Source organism: Lissotriton helveticus, chromosome 3_1 (assembly GCF_964261635.1).
Source record: "Lissotriton helveticus chromosome 3_1, aLisHel1.1, whole genome shotgun sequence".
Lineage (NCBI taxonomy): Eukaryota > Metazoa > Chordata > Amphibia > Caudata > Salamandridae > Lissotriton > Lissotriton helveticus.
In genome coordinates this window covers 483,849,925-483,864,517 of record NC_136061.1, presented here as the reverse complement: position 1 = coordinate 483,864,517, position 14,593 = coordinate 483,849,925, and positions in this window count along the sequence as shown.

Sequence of the window (14,593 nt, the reverse complement as noted above, 5' to 3'; positions counted from 1 at the left end):
CTGGAAATAAGACTAGTCTCCTAATGACAAGAAGAGAGAGAGATGGCTAAAAGATTATATCAAAGATATAAAGGAGCAGAAGGGGTCTCTGCCCTGGGAGATCAACAACCTGAGTGAGGCGCCGGTGTCCCAGGTCAGAGATACGGCTAGCCGGAGGACAACACCACGCTCAATGCCAGGCATCTGCAGAAGAGTCCTGCCTTAGAATCTGACAGTTGAGTCTGATATACCTGAAATTGAGGAACCAAGGTTCTATGGTGACGCACTGGCCTACGCCCTTTCAGTGTCGGCAGTTTAACCACAAGTGTCCCAGGACACCGGAAGGACCTCTCTGAGGGACATTTTGTTCCGTACACTTTGAAACAGAACAATTTGTACATTTCTGAAAGAACATTTTGGTCACGTACATTTAGTATTGCGATAGGTTGCTGTTTTTCACTTGGTGCAAGCTATGTTTCAAAATATTAGTTAAGCCATATTTTCAAGAAGCTGTACCAACGGACACCAGTCTGTGCATGAGTTGAGTGGGTGTTTGCCTTTGTGGAAAATTACTACTTCACCTTAAGCCAATTCGCCATGTTATTTTCAGTGCAGCTGAGAAATGTATTATTAACCTTACTGTGGCCTATTGCATGTTGCTATGCCACGACATGCCTTCTGGGCCTCAGCCTTGGGCCTATAACCCCAGGATTCAGGTAGTTAGCGGGATTTGGTATGTTGATCATGCCTAGCAAGAATTGAGGGTTTTTAAGCATATATCAGGGTCTCAGTGGCAGGCCCATGGATGATATTTCGCTATCAAGACAGCTAAGGGATGCTTTTTCTGGTGATCAGATGGTAGAGCGTGATTTTAACCCTTCATCATCACCCCCGTCTTGTTCATTTATGAACACACTCTTTACTGAGTATCTTGGCGACCCTACAGCTAGTGGGGGTATCCAGGGCATATCATTAACATAACACTTGAATGTACCTTGGACCTGCTCTTTATTTTTTGTTATTTCTCCGTCTGACCTGAGGAGTATTTTGACATATTCTGCATCTCGATCATTAAGCAGACGCTCATACTGGGCGGCTGTAGGGCTCCTGCTCTGGGTGTCTCTGCCTGGGGGCAGAGGGGGAGCAGTGGGTATGTCACAGTGGGTGGCAGGTGCTGTTATCTCGCCCATTTGTAATTGTACTCCCGTCCCATCCCCGGGAATTCTATCCATGTCTTCATACTTCGCTATCTGGTAGATCCATGTGCTAGCATAATTCATCCCAACTGCCTTGGAACCTAATCTTTTAATGCAATGACTCCCAATCTGAAAAGCGCAACACAGTATTATGAGAATCCCAACAATTGGTATCAGCAATTTTAAAATCCCTGTGAGCCATGAAGGCATCCAGTCAAAATTGAACCAGTCGGTTGGAATAATGTCCGCAGGGGCACCTCCTTCATTGACCATTTCTTTTCCCAAGTTGGTCAATTCCTCAATGGCTCTGGCGATCGATCCGTTGTCTTCATCATTTCCTGGTATGAACGTGCAGCAAGACTTCCCTATTTTGTGACACAATCCACCGTCTTTGGCGGTCAGCATGTCCAGGAAGTAACGATGTTCCAGAACCATTAGTCTCAATGGGCGCAGCTCTTCCCTAATGGCATTTAGTCCGTCTCTGGTGCTGTTGATGGCTTTCATGACCTCATAGCGCGTCACTTCCAGCCAACGAGCATTAGCCTGAGTTTGGAACATTGGGACTGCTCCTCCAAAGAAAAGTTGGGCCTCGTTGAAGAGGCGGAATTCTTCTGGAACTTTACCGAGAGCTTCGCCTGCAAAGTACTCCGCTGTTCGCCGGTGGCGGTGGAGGAATGTCACGTCGCCTGACATGGGGTGTGTCAGTATGTGAGAGGCATTTGATGCCGGAACCACCAGATGTACTTCATGCAAAGTCACCAAAGAGCACAGTCCGAGCCACTGAGGAGGTAGGTGGAGATAGAGGCGTTCTCCACAAGCCCAGTAGTAGTCCATTAATGTGGAGGTGCCAAACTGCATATCGAAGTTGAAGACCGTTTTGTTACAGTCTGTGTTACGCCCAACAGAGGTGGAGCCATTGCCTAGGAAACAAAGAGAAGGATTTTTTAGTTTAAATGCTTTTTTACTTTCGGGCATTCCTTCCCCATCCCAGGTGTATCTTTTCCCTTCCTTATTCCAAATATCCTCGCAGCTTTCCTCAACATCCCAGTCAATGTCTCCCACCCAGTCTGTTTTGCCCGCCCAAGGGGGACCTAAGGAAGCTGCCCTGCAGAATAGTGTATGGACATGGATCCATTTATTTTTGACATAGAGCTGTGCCCGTATGTCCAGCACAGTTCTATTGTTGCATGGACAGGAGCTTTCATCGTGTGGTATAGATGGGTCACACTCGGCTGGGGGTACCGTCACTGTAGTGAACCCTTGTCTCCTGAATAGTGTCTCATAATAAGGTGCGTTTAGGTGTTTCATTTGATAGAATCTTTTTATTTCTTTTGTCAGGGCGGCTGTCCCAGTGACAATTTTGTATATGATGGGGGTATAGTCCCACACTGTTGTATTGACATTTTCAACGTATAATTCCACCGCATTTATCTGGATCTGTCCCTCTAAGCGGCAAAGATACAAGTGCAGAAGGCACATGGTGATGTGTGGGGGGACCTCTCTAGGAAATAGCAGTCTGTCCGCCCCTACTGCATGGGGGATGTATGAACATACATAACAGGAATCATTTGTCCTTGACTTCCCCACTGCTGTCATGTCCCTGTACCAGGAGTTGTCTACTAGGGAAGAGTGGACTGAATGATCTCTCACTGATAGTTGTAGGCCTAGTATGGGTCCTAGGCCCTCTTGTATCTTCACAAGATGATCGAATGTGTTGTGCCCTGCCTTCTGGTTATTAGCATTCTTGCGGGGGACAAGGGGTTTTGTTCTGTAAGGGGCAATAGCAAATCGGCGTGTTCTATGGTGACGGGAAAGGCGTTGGCCGGACACTTGTTGTCTTCCTGTGATATTGGCAGACCTATCCCATGACCTATTTCTGTCCCCTGGGGTGACGAGTGAGTACTTGGGATGCACACTGGTTGGTGCGCTGCTGGCAGTACTATTTTCTGGGAGCTCAGGACCTAGTGTGTGTTGTGTTGTTGTCTGCTGTTTGAGTGTGACCGCTGGTACTGTTGCTGAAACAGTGGATGGTAAGGCATTTCTATTACCTATCTCATTAAAGCTCTTTACAGCAAAAAAATAGGCGCACCAATTAAAAGTTATTAGTGCCACTCCAACAATGATACAAAACATAAATGTGACAAGAGTACATAACTTCGCATCGTGGCTGCTGTATCCCTGGATCAGCACGGGTGTGTCTTCTTCTTCTTCTTCTTCTTCTTCTTCTTCGGCAGTGGACGGGAAACCGCTGTCCTCATTCAGGGGGACCATGGGCATGTCTCTTTCCTCTCTTAGTTCATTGTTTATTGCTGCGGAGGCACAGGAGCGAGCCGAACGTCTCGCCGATGTATCCATGCTTTGCGTTCAGCTATCCGGACGGCAGTTGGAGATGAATCAGTCACTGAAAAGGGGCCGTCAAATTTGGGGTCTTTCCACTTCCTGACGTGCCTCCGGATAAAGATCAGAGTTCCAGGACGGATAGGTGGGAGCTCAGGATCGATGGGGCCCTTCTCCTTCCTTCTGGATACCTGGACAGAGAGGAACTGCGCAGCGCGGGTTAGTGTGCACAAGAAGTCATAAAGCTCAGCCTTAACAATCTCAGAGGATGACTCAGTATCTGTTTTGGGCCTGCTGGGAGGGACCGCTACATTTATGGATCGTCCGGTGACAAGTTGGTGGGGCGTGAGGTGGTGATCCGAACTTGGGGAATTTCTTAATGAGAAGAGGGCCAGTGGGAGACAGTAGAGCCACTTTTTGCCAATAGTGGCGCTAATTTTGCTTATTTTGTTTTTGAGCAGGCCATTGAGGCGCTCACAAATGCCATTGCTTTGGGGGTGGTAAGCGGATGTCAGCTTGTGTCTGATGCCTAGCATTGTGGTGAGAGAGGAGAAGATGGCGTTTGAAAAATGGCTCCCGTTGTCCGTTCTTATGGCGGCAGGAATTCCAAAGCGTGAGATGACCTCACGCAGTAGGAATGTGGCTGCTGCTTTTGCATCGCAGTGGACGCATGGTCCAGCTTCGATCCATCGCGAGAAGGGGCATACTACCACGATGAGATATCGGTAATTTTGGCATCGATCAATCATATCGACATAGTCAAGGTGGAGTTCTTTGAATGGGCCAGAAGGTTTAGGAATAGTGGAGGCCACTGTTTTGAGAGTTGGGTTTGGTGAATACTGTTGGCAGATGAGGCATTTATTAACAAAGAGCTGTATTAGTTCATAAGCATTGGGAATGAACCAGTCTGCTTGCAATGTGGTGGACATGTTATCTCGGGAGACATGTGCGGGAAGGTGAAGTTGATCCAGTGCCACCTGCAGTAAGGCTTGTGGCATGACAGGTTTTCCTGACATGGTCTGTCTATAGATAAAATCAGCAGTGTCCTGCTGTACTCCCCTCTTCTTCCATAGCTCTTTCTCTTGTTGTGGTGCACTTTCTTGTACTTCTCTAAGATGTAGTTGGGCAATGTGATCGTATTGTTGTGTGTCATCAATAGGGCAGAAACCAGGTGTGTCAGAATTGTCATTATTTGTGCCTGGGTGCTGATCTGAAGATACATCACCGTCACTCTTTTGTACTTGCTCCGCCAGTGTTATTGTTTGTGCTGTCTGTTCTGATGGAGCAATAGCCTGAGCAAGTAGGATAGGGTGATATGGTGCAGGTACGGGCAAGGGGCCCCTGGCCGCAGCTTTGGCTGCCCAATCTGCCAGGGCGTTTCCTCTGGAAACAAAGTCCTGTCCATTAATGTGCGCTGCGCATTTAACAACGGCTACCTCAGTTGGAAGTGTGAGTGCTTCAATCAAGTTTTCCAGCAAATCTTTGTGGCACATGGGTGTTCCATCTGATTTGAGGAACCCACGCCTTCTCCAGCGCAGGATGCTTGAGTGTGTCGTTGTTGTGACATATGCGGAGTCTGAGTAGACTGTGATGCGATCATCGGCCCCACAGTTTAGAGCGGCAATTAGTGCCACTAATTCAGCAGCTTGAGCTGAGTAATGTGGAGGTAATGTAATGTGCTGTACAATGTCAAAGCAATCGGAGGACTCGTGCTGCTGGGCTCTAACCACTGCGGCTCCTGTGTACCTGATCCCTGTCTCTTGGTCAATGGTGGAGGAGCCGTCAACAAAGTATACTGTGCTGTCAGTCAGGGGGTCCTCTTTTGCTGCTCCTGATTCATCTGGGGAGTATGTGGCACAGTCATGAGTGTCATCATCTGATGCTACAATGGGATGGGCAAAGAAAGTGGCAGGATTGACTGTGTGACATTTGACAACCTTCAGGGAGGGCAGTGACAGGATGACTTCGTAACCGGACACTCTCTGTGTGGTCAATGTCGTTTTGGCTTTCTGAATTATAGCAAAGACAGCGTGCTCGGTGTATAGTGTCAGCGAGGATCCCATGACAATGGGGGTGCTTTTTTCCACAGCAAAGGCTGCAGCAGCCAGGGCTTGTTCGCAGGGGTAATAACCTTTCATGACTGAGTCTAGCATGCCGCTGAAGTAGGCAATGGGCTTATGGCCCATGGGGTATTTCTGTGTAAGGACTGCAGTCATGACCTGACCATTGCAGTGTGTGAACAGGTAAAATTCCTTTGTGTAATCAGGTGTGCCTAGTACTGGTGCGTTTGTAATCTCATCTTTGAGTTTTCTGAAGGAAGCTGTCATTTCAGGTGTCCAATCTTATTTATTTCGCCTGTCTTTTGCTGCTTTGACTGCTTTCAACAAAGGGGCAGTTATTGTGGAAAAGTCAAAGACCCATTGGCGGACATAGTTCACTAATCCTAGGAACTTCTGCATATCTTTGACAGTTTGGGGCTCTGGTGTCATTTTTATGGCTTCGACTCTGTCTGGCGTTACTCGTCTCCCTGATGCTGAGAGTATCTGGCCCAGATATTGTACCTCTCTTTGACAGTACTGGAGTTTGTTTTTGTCTACTTTATAGCCTCTGTGGGCTAGCGTGGTGAGCAAGGAGACTGTATCAGTTCTGCACTCTTGTTCTGTAGTGCTGCAGAGCAAAATGTCATCGACATATTGCAGCAAGGTGCTGTGACATTGAAAGTTCGATAGATCCTCTTTGACGACTCTGTTAAAGACGCTGGGAGACTCGCAGTATCCTTGTGGGAGTCTTCTGTAAGTCATTTGCACCCCATTGAACGAAAAAGCCAATAGGTACTGACTGTCTGGGTGAAGGGGGAGGCTGAAAAAGGCATTTTTCAGGTCAATCACGGAAAAGTATTGCGCATTCGGGGGAACGTTGGTGAGGATGACAGAAGGGTCTGGGACGATGGGAAACTCTGGTACCACTATGTTGTTGATGGAGCGCAAATCATGAACTAGGCGCCACTGATTGGTTTTGGCCTTACGCACAGGAAAAAGGCACGTGTTAACTGGGGATACACAGGGGTATATGACTCCTTGATCCAGCAGGGCTTGTATTGTTGGGGCAATGCCTTCCACTGCTTCCTTAGAAAGTGGGTACTGTTTAACTCTTGGTAGAATAGCGCCATTTTTCAGTGTTATTTTAAAAGGAGTGGCTGAACGGATGAGGCCTACATCATTTGGACCAGTGGTCCACAGATGCGGCGGGACTTGTGCCAAGTCTGCCTCTCGCACTGAATCAAATGTTGGTGGGGCACCGGGTGTTCTGTTTTCCACTGTCACTGAGAGGGGTACCTCATACTGATATATTATCTCTGTTATGGGGTATTTGTCAGGATCACCAAAGAGCTGGTCGTCTACAATGTCTCTTACTTGGTGCTCGGGTTCGATGAAAATTACACAGGCCCAGGAGCGCATATCATCGTCCCCGGCTATGAATGCCCCATAAGTAGGTGTAATGTGAAGAGCGAGTATGCCTAGGATCATGCTTTTGTTTGATATTTGGTAGTGCTGGGACTGCGGGCGAAAGAGAAATTCCTTTGGGAGCTGGACAGTGCGCTGGTGTAATTCAGGGGTGTTGGCTATAACGATGTGCACCGCAGTGGAGAAAGCTTGTTCATCCACAGGGCGAGCCCTCATTTGATCTGAGGAGTCCACCGTGAGTGCCATCATCCGTGCTAAGGGTGTACCTGGCATGGAACACACCATTGTAACGTTCTCATGGAAGTGAATTGTCATATTTAATTTTGCCATGAGATCTCTCCCTAACAAGTTGACTGGAGAGTGTGGTGAATAGAGCAGTTGTTGTTCCAGCACCCGGTCTCCTATTTGTAGGGGTACTGGCTTTGTAAAGGGGACCCTTGCTATCGCCCCAGAAAATCCCTGTGTGTCCGCTATTTGATCAGAAATAGTCAGGTGTCCGCCTGTAATGCAGGAGTACGTGGCGCCTTTGTCAATGAGGAAGCTATATTTTTTGTTGTTTATCGTGACCAGGACGGTGGGGTCATCTTCACCGCTCATGATACATGATAAAACTGGGCACACAAGAGCTTTCTGTGGGCTGTCCTAGTGAGCGTATCCTCCAGCTTGGTACTGCTGGAGTGTGCCCTGTGTGAAGGAGTTGTTGGGAGTCATCACCACTCCTCCTTGAGGTGTTGTATTTTGGGCTTGGGACATCATTTGGTATGCGGATACTTGCTGTTGTGGCTGTATGGGAGCTTGCATTTGCTGGGGCTGCATGGGGACTTGCATCTGCTGTGGCTGCATGTGTACTTGCATCTGCTGTGGGGCCGGCTGGGCATAAGCATACAACATCTGGGGCTGTTGTGAAAACGTCTGTTGTTGCTGTAATTGTGGAACTACTTGTTGGATAGGGACTTGGTGGATGGGGCCCATGGGTTGCTGGCCTTGCTCTCGAAGCCTAGACCGGCAATCTCTTTGCATGTGGCCCACTTTGTGACAATAGAAGCAAGTGCGTGGGCCTGACTGTTGCTGGGCCCTTTGCTGTCCCATTCCATTGCCTCTTCCCTGCATCCCAGTGTTTCTATTTGTGTCGTAATACTGGTGTTGGCCATTACCGTAGGCAGGTTGTGGTGATACGTACTGCACCGGGGGCTGCTATTGGATGTACTGCACTGTGGGCTGCTGTTGGGCTTGCACATACTGTACTGTAGGCTGTGGCAGGGCCTGCACATACTGCGCTGCCTGTTGTGGTGGTGTTTGCATGTACTGTATGGCGGGCTGTTGTTGCTGTTGTGTCTGTGCTTGCACATATTGCATGGCAGGCTGTATGGGTGGCTGCTGCACTTGTTGTGGGGACTGGGCATTAGCAGTAAGTGCATTTTGAGCGGCCTGTGGAAAGGTGGTAACTGCTGTCATTTGGCTGACAGGTGCAGCCAGCATGACCGTGTCTAGGGCGTCCTTTTTCTTAAGTTTCTGCTGCACCAGTTTGGCAGCTGCATTTTCTATAGCTAGCTGTCTAGCTTTCTTCTGTTCTATTTTCTTTTTACAGAAATGTATAATGTGGTCTTGTATTTCAGCCCAGGGGTTTCCTTCCATGGCTACTACTCCATCTAATCTCTCCTGCACGTCGTCTGGCAATCCTCTTTTGACCATGTGGTAAAAGAGTCTGCTATTTCCTCCAGTTGTATTCCAGGAGTCATCCAACTCCTGGTGCCACTTTTCCTTCATCCTGGAAATGAAGTTAATTGGGTCTTCATTTGTTTGCATAGTTAGTGACATGAGAGACCCAATATCTGGAACATCAGGATATTTTAATTGCAATTTAGTCCAGACTGCTGCCCTAATTTTATCAAATGGTTCCCCATCATATGTTGTGTCGTTCATAGTTATCAGTCCTTTACTGATACTTGTGAAAATTTCTTCTGCTTCCCCTCCCATTAAGGAAATTAACAAGCTTTTCATATCGCTAACCCCTGGTTTGGTGCCTGTGGTATTTTTCTCTAGGGCCACTATCCATTTGCTGGCTCCCTCCGTGAGGGGCGGGAGGTTCTTTTTAATGGCTTCCTTCTCCGCATAAGACCAACAGTTATATATGGGGGGCTTTTTGCTGTTTTGTATATTAGCGGCATCTGGCGGCTAATCCCTACACCTAGGAGCTTCGGTCTTGTGGTGTCATATCGTATAGCATATTTCTGCCAAATTCTCGCCTATTTGCACTATTTGGTTGGGAGTTAAGTCCTTGTCCCGCAGGGCACATTGCCTGCTGAGGAACATGCCATTAGCTGGTCTAGTTCGAGTGTTTCGCATGGAGGTGGTGCCAGTAACCTGGTAGTTAATGCGAGCGTCCGTGCCAGGGTCATCGTATGCGATGTCCTCTGGTCGTCCGTGTGTTCCTAACACTGCAAGTCTTTGTACCTCTGTTTTTCTCTTTTTCTTGGTCCCACCCACAACTCCCGAGTTTTGGAAGTCCTGATGTTGGTAGAATGGGTTTGTTGATGTGTTTGTTTCATTTATGGCGTGTGGCTGGCTGGAGGAATTTGTTATGGCTGTGGCGGATGGTGGGGCAAACGGGTCGGCTACAGGTGCGGGACGCCGTGGGGGTATGTCTGGGGGTGTGGGCTGGAGCTGAGCTGTTCCAGCCGTTGTATGTGTATTGTCTGGCGTAGCTGTCTGGCGGCAAGGGGAGGGGGACCTATGGTACTGCACTTCTGGCCGTCCCTCATAATCTCTTCTGTCCCGGGAGGGGCCCGCACTTGGCAAAGGTATGGATGGGAGATGGGCTGTCTGTTGTGAATTATTGCCTAGTTCCCCAGCCCCTCCCGTGCTTTCAAAGATGTCTGTTCTGTGTGTTGTCGCGAAGTGTTTATTGTCGCCTGGGTAGTTGGTGAGTGAAGGTGGGCAAACTTGAGGGTGTCGGACAATCTTTCAGTTATCTGTTCTAATTTTAATGAGGCGCGTCGGACTACCTGGGATATATCGTCGCGTTCAGGGCTGTGTGGCCCTTCTCGGAGGAACATGTCAGGCCGGGCATTTCCATTGGGACTGCACTCTAAACTTTTATTGAATTCTGTGGCTGCTCTCCAGTTGTCATAATGGACTAGATATGGTGCTGGCGGGCCCTGTACTTCTCTATCCTTATTCTGTTGTTGGACAGTGGAGAATGTGATCAGTGGCTCCCCTGTGTGTGGACGGCAGAAGGGCATATGGTCTCGTGAGGTGGCCTCCTGCTCCGGGAGTTGTGGAGCATTCGTGTCACGGAGGCTGTTCAGATCGGGGTATTGAGGGAGTGCTTGGCGAGGCGAGTCGGATGAGTGGTGAGATGACGTGCGTGAGTTGTTTGATGAGGTGACGGACACATTGTTGGTCGCCTCCTCTCCTTCCTCGACAGGCAGGGCTGAGACAGAAGTGGGATTCAGTTGTAGCGAAAACTGCGCATTTATTTGCCCTGGTAACCCTGGCACCGTGGCGTGCAAATTTGGACTGCCACAGGTGACCGGTGTACCTGGTGGGGGGCTGACTGGGGCTGGAGCTGGCGCTGTAACGAGTATTGTTGGGCCACTGCTGGTGCCGGGTGGTGTCAATGGGGCAGCACTGCCGTCAGTGGCAGGTGGAGAGTGTTCAAGTGTGTTCAGGAGATCACTTGGGAGTTGACTATACCCCACCGTTGCCATATTATTAGTTGTACACTGTAAGTCCAGTTCTTTATTTTCAGCGGATACTATTGCGGGATACATACCACTGGCTTGGTACGGTGGGGGTGCAGGAGGGGCAGTGGGCTGGACGGCAGTTTGTTCTTGCGTATTGTCCTCTTTAAATATTTGCCAGAGACTTAAGGTGGCCTTTCTTTTTTGTAATTTTGTACCAGAGTATTTTGTGTCTAGGAAGGTGGTGGCGGGCTCAAGGATATTTACGTCAAACGATCCTTCTGAGGGCCATGGAAAGGTCATATTTTTAGTTAACTTGTGGAGCTCACTACAATGTTTGAGTATGCGCTGTTCCTGGCTACTAAACGTTTTCAGGACATGTTGGAGTGGTGTTGCCATCATGAAATATTTGTATGGAAGCAAATTAGGCTCTGCAATAGGGGCGATACGGTCTGTGCGGTCCTAGAGATCATGTATGAGTTCCCCTGCTACTGCCTCAAGGATGCAGTCATATATGGTGCTTTGTAATTCAATATTCTGGAAGGGAGTGCACCCGGGAAAAAGAAGTTGGCCTCCAAAGCAAGCGTCAGCTATTCTAGATTGGTGGGGGTGTCTGGGGAATACGCTAGATAGGATGGTCGGTCCTTCCCAACTTGCAAGGCGCAAAATAAAATATATATAATAGCCCGTGGGTGTCTTATACACAGTGGAATTCAGTATCCTATTCATAAAATTACTCAATGCATGTGCTGATGCTGGGCATCACTGTGTGGGGTACAGGCAGAGGTTGGAACGGAGGGACAGTCAAACCCGGCCTGGGTGTTTTCAGGGCTATAGACGTGAGGATGCAGATCTCTGATAAGTTCCTCTCCTATTTCATTGCAGACAATATTATAGAGTATATATCTTAAATCTAATTTGTCTGGTCCTCTGTATTTCCCCTCTGGGGAGAAGTCAGGGAACTGAAGATTATGACGGGCAAAGGTATAGCGAACTTTGCTTTGCAGTGGGTTCCGTGGCCAGGAGGACTCGAATACTGTGGGTAGCTCTAAGCCTGGGGATAGTAGGCGTATCCGTATGTATATCCACTCAGGTGTTTTATGCACAGAAGTACCGAATATTCTCTTCTCATATACTGCCTGAAGAGCCTGCATGTGGCTTGTCTCCTGTGGGCGGCACGCGGGTGGTGCACGGGTGGGTAAGAACTGTTATGAGCCCTTACTGTGGCTTAGGTGGGGCGTAAAAATTTCTGTGTGGGAGAGCCTTTACTGTAGGCTCTGCGGGGCGTGAAAATGCTGGTGCGAGAGCTAGGGTGACTTGGCGAGGGTAGGCGTAGTCAATATTGAGTGCCTGAAATATTGTGAGAAGGACAGAACTCATAAGAGGGGTGACGTGAATGAAACAAGCTGGTTGGCCATCAGAAATGCCTACGACGTTATTGTTTATCAGGAATATGGTGATATGGTCAGTGGTATTATTACTCATTCCTTTATGTGAAGTTGGGATAGTGGAATGTGTTCTGCAGGTGTGGCAGAGCGCAGGGCCCTCAGTATGTTATGGGTATTCGGATAGTAGTGCTCTTAAAAGGGGTGATGTATCGTTTTGAAGCTGTGGGTGATAGGAGTAGGAGTTAGAGACGGAGGCCGGGGGTAAATTTGGGCCTTGCCCTTCTGCCTGTGGGATGAACGCTACTTCAGATGTAGCACCTGACTGTATGGAATCTGCTGAAGACTCGTCGTCAGTGATGAGAATGGGTGTGTTAGCTGTGTTGTTTTGATAGCCTGGGTATTCAAGGGGGAGAGAGAGAGGGGGGAACAGAGTTGACAAATCAGAGGCCTCTACTGATACAGCTGCTGAGGGTCGATAGTGTCTGGAGATGGTGGTGTAAGAGATATGTCTGGGAGGATGTCAAGAGTTTGGGTAGAGATGTTAACCTGTGTGCCTGGCGTAGGGTTAACTCCTAAAATTGTCCAGGCGCTTGTTAGTATAGTGCGGAGGTCGTCGTTAAGGGAAGTGAATTCGTTGTTAGCGGTAGTGTGAATTAATTCAGGCCTGCCGTGAAGGAACTGAATAGTGCAATGAAGAATATGTGGGGGGGTGGTGGTCATTACGGAAATAAGGGGGTATAAGGCATACCATGTGTAGGCGAGGGAGAGAGGGAGGCAGGGGAGGAGGAGTAATAGTCCCCCCCTTTGGCAATCAGTCGCTGAAGCAAATGATTGTCAAAAGCAAAACAAAAACAAAAATGAGCGCAATGCAGGGGTGGTGGACGAGCAAATGGCTAGCTACCAGGAATGTTGTACACTGAAGTGAGGGGACAAAGCAGGGAGTGTGCACCGCAGAGAACTGCGGGGACAGAGGGACACTAGGAAGGAAGGGATGGAACGTAGGATGGGAAGACCTAGGGGAATCACAAAGCACAGCAGCTGCTACTTACACAAAGCACATGGATCAGCAGGGCAAATGAATAAAACATAAAAAGAGACAAGATGAATAATCAACACGTTCAATAATCAACAAAACAGAAAGACAGTACAATATAGTGACACAATAAAGAGGATGCATCCTGAATGAAAAGGAAACGAGGGTCTAGATATTAAAATCTCACTAATGCCAGAGCATAATGAAAAGGAAACGAGGGTGTAGATATTAAAATCTCACTAATGCCAGAGCATAATGAAAAGGAAACGAGGGTCTAGATATTAAAATCTCACTAATGCCAGAGCACAGATGTCACAAGTATGTAGGTATTAAAATCTCAGTAATGCAAGAACACAGATGTCAGATGTCACAACTATGTAGCTATAAAAATCTCAGATGCAAGAACACAGAAGTCAGAAGTGCCATAGACGCTGAACAAAGGCATGGCGCACGCGAAATATCTGTACAGGTCGTCAGAATCTGTAAGGGGAACGTCAGAAATGAGAGACAGAAGAGCACAGTGGAAAGTACTGTCAGTAGTGAAAGGAAAGAGAAAAGCCAGACCCCAGAGACCAGCGAAAGGCACAAGAGAAAGAGAGAGAGAGAGAGAGAGAGAAAGGAAAGAGCAAGAGAGAGAGAGAGAGAGAGAGAGAGAGAGAGAGAGAGAGAGAGAGAGAGAGAGAGAGGAAGGAAAGAGCAAGAGAGAGAGAGAGAGAGACAGAGAGAGAGAGAGAGACACACACAGAGAGAGAGAGGAAGGAAAGAGCAAGATAGAGAGAGAGAGAGAAGAAGTGGAAGGCACAGAGAGAGAGAGAGAGAGAGACACAGTGTAAGGTAAGTTAGAGAAGAGGAATGCAAGGGATGCAAGGAAGAGAGATAGAAAAAGCGTGTAGAAAAAGAGAGACTGTGTGCTCGGGCTGGGCAGAAGGCGGTGCTGTGGGGCCAGGCAGCGCTGCGGAGGCAGGGCACCGTGTGGAGTGAGAGGTGGAAGGAGGGGTGGGTGCTCGGGGGAGCTGATCTCCGCGGCGCCAGGGCAGGAAGTGGGCCGGTGATGCAGAGAAAGTGCCACAGATAGCACACAGCATTTCCTCTTTCTTCGTGCGCGGAAGGCAGCCTTTCAGAGGCTTGTTCACTGTCAGAGTATTTTTGCAGAAGGGATGTAAGAGTGGAATGGAGATGCATAGTAATACAATGAGACCATGGGCGAAGAGATCGTGAAAAAAATCGAGGGAAGAAGGGGCCTTCATTGGAGGTCAGGGCGGGGCTGGCTCACAGACCAGAGCAGTGGGGGCGTAGTTGGGCTGTTATTGAGATGAAGAGCCAGCACTTAGGAGCAGTACTGTGCAGAGCCAGGAGTAATGTGCATAAGCAGATGTCAAGCAGGAGCATAGATGAAGTAAGGGCACTAGCAAGAAGACCGCAGTATGTGGTGGCAAGCAGCATCAAAGGAAAAGAAGCATGTGTCAGTGGCAACACAACCACGTGTCAACCACACCCCAATGCCGAAAACTCA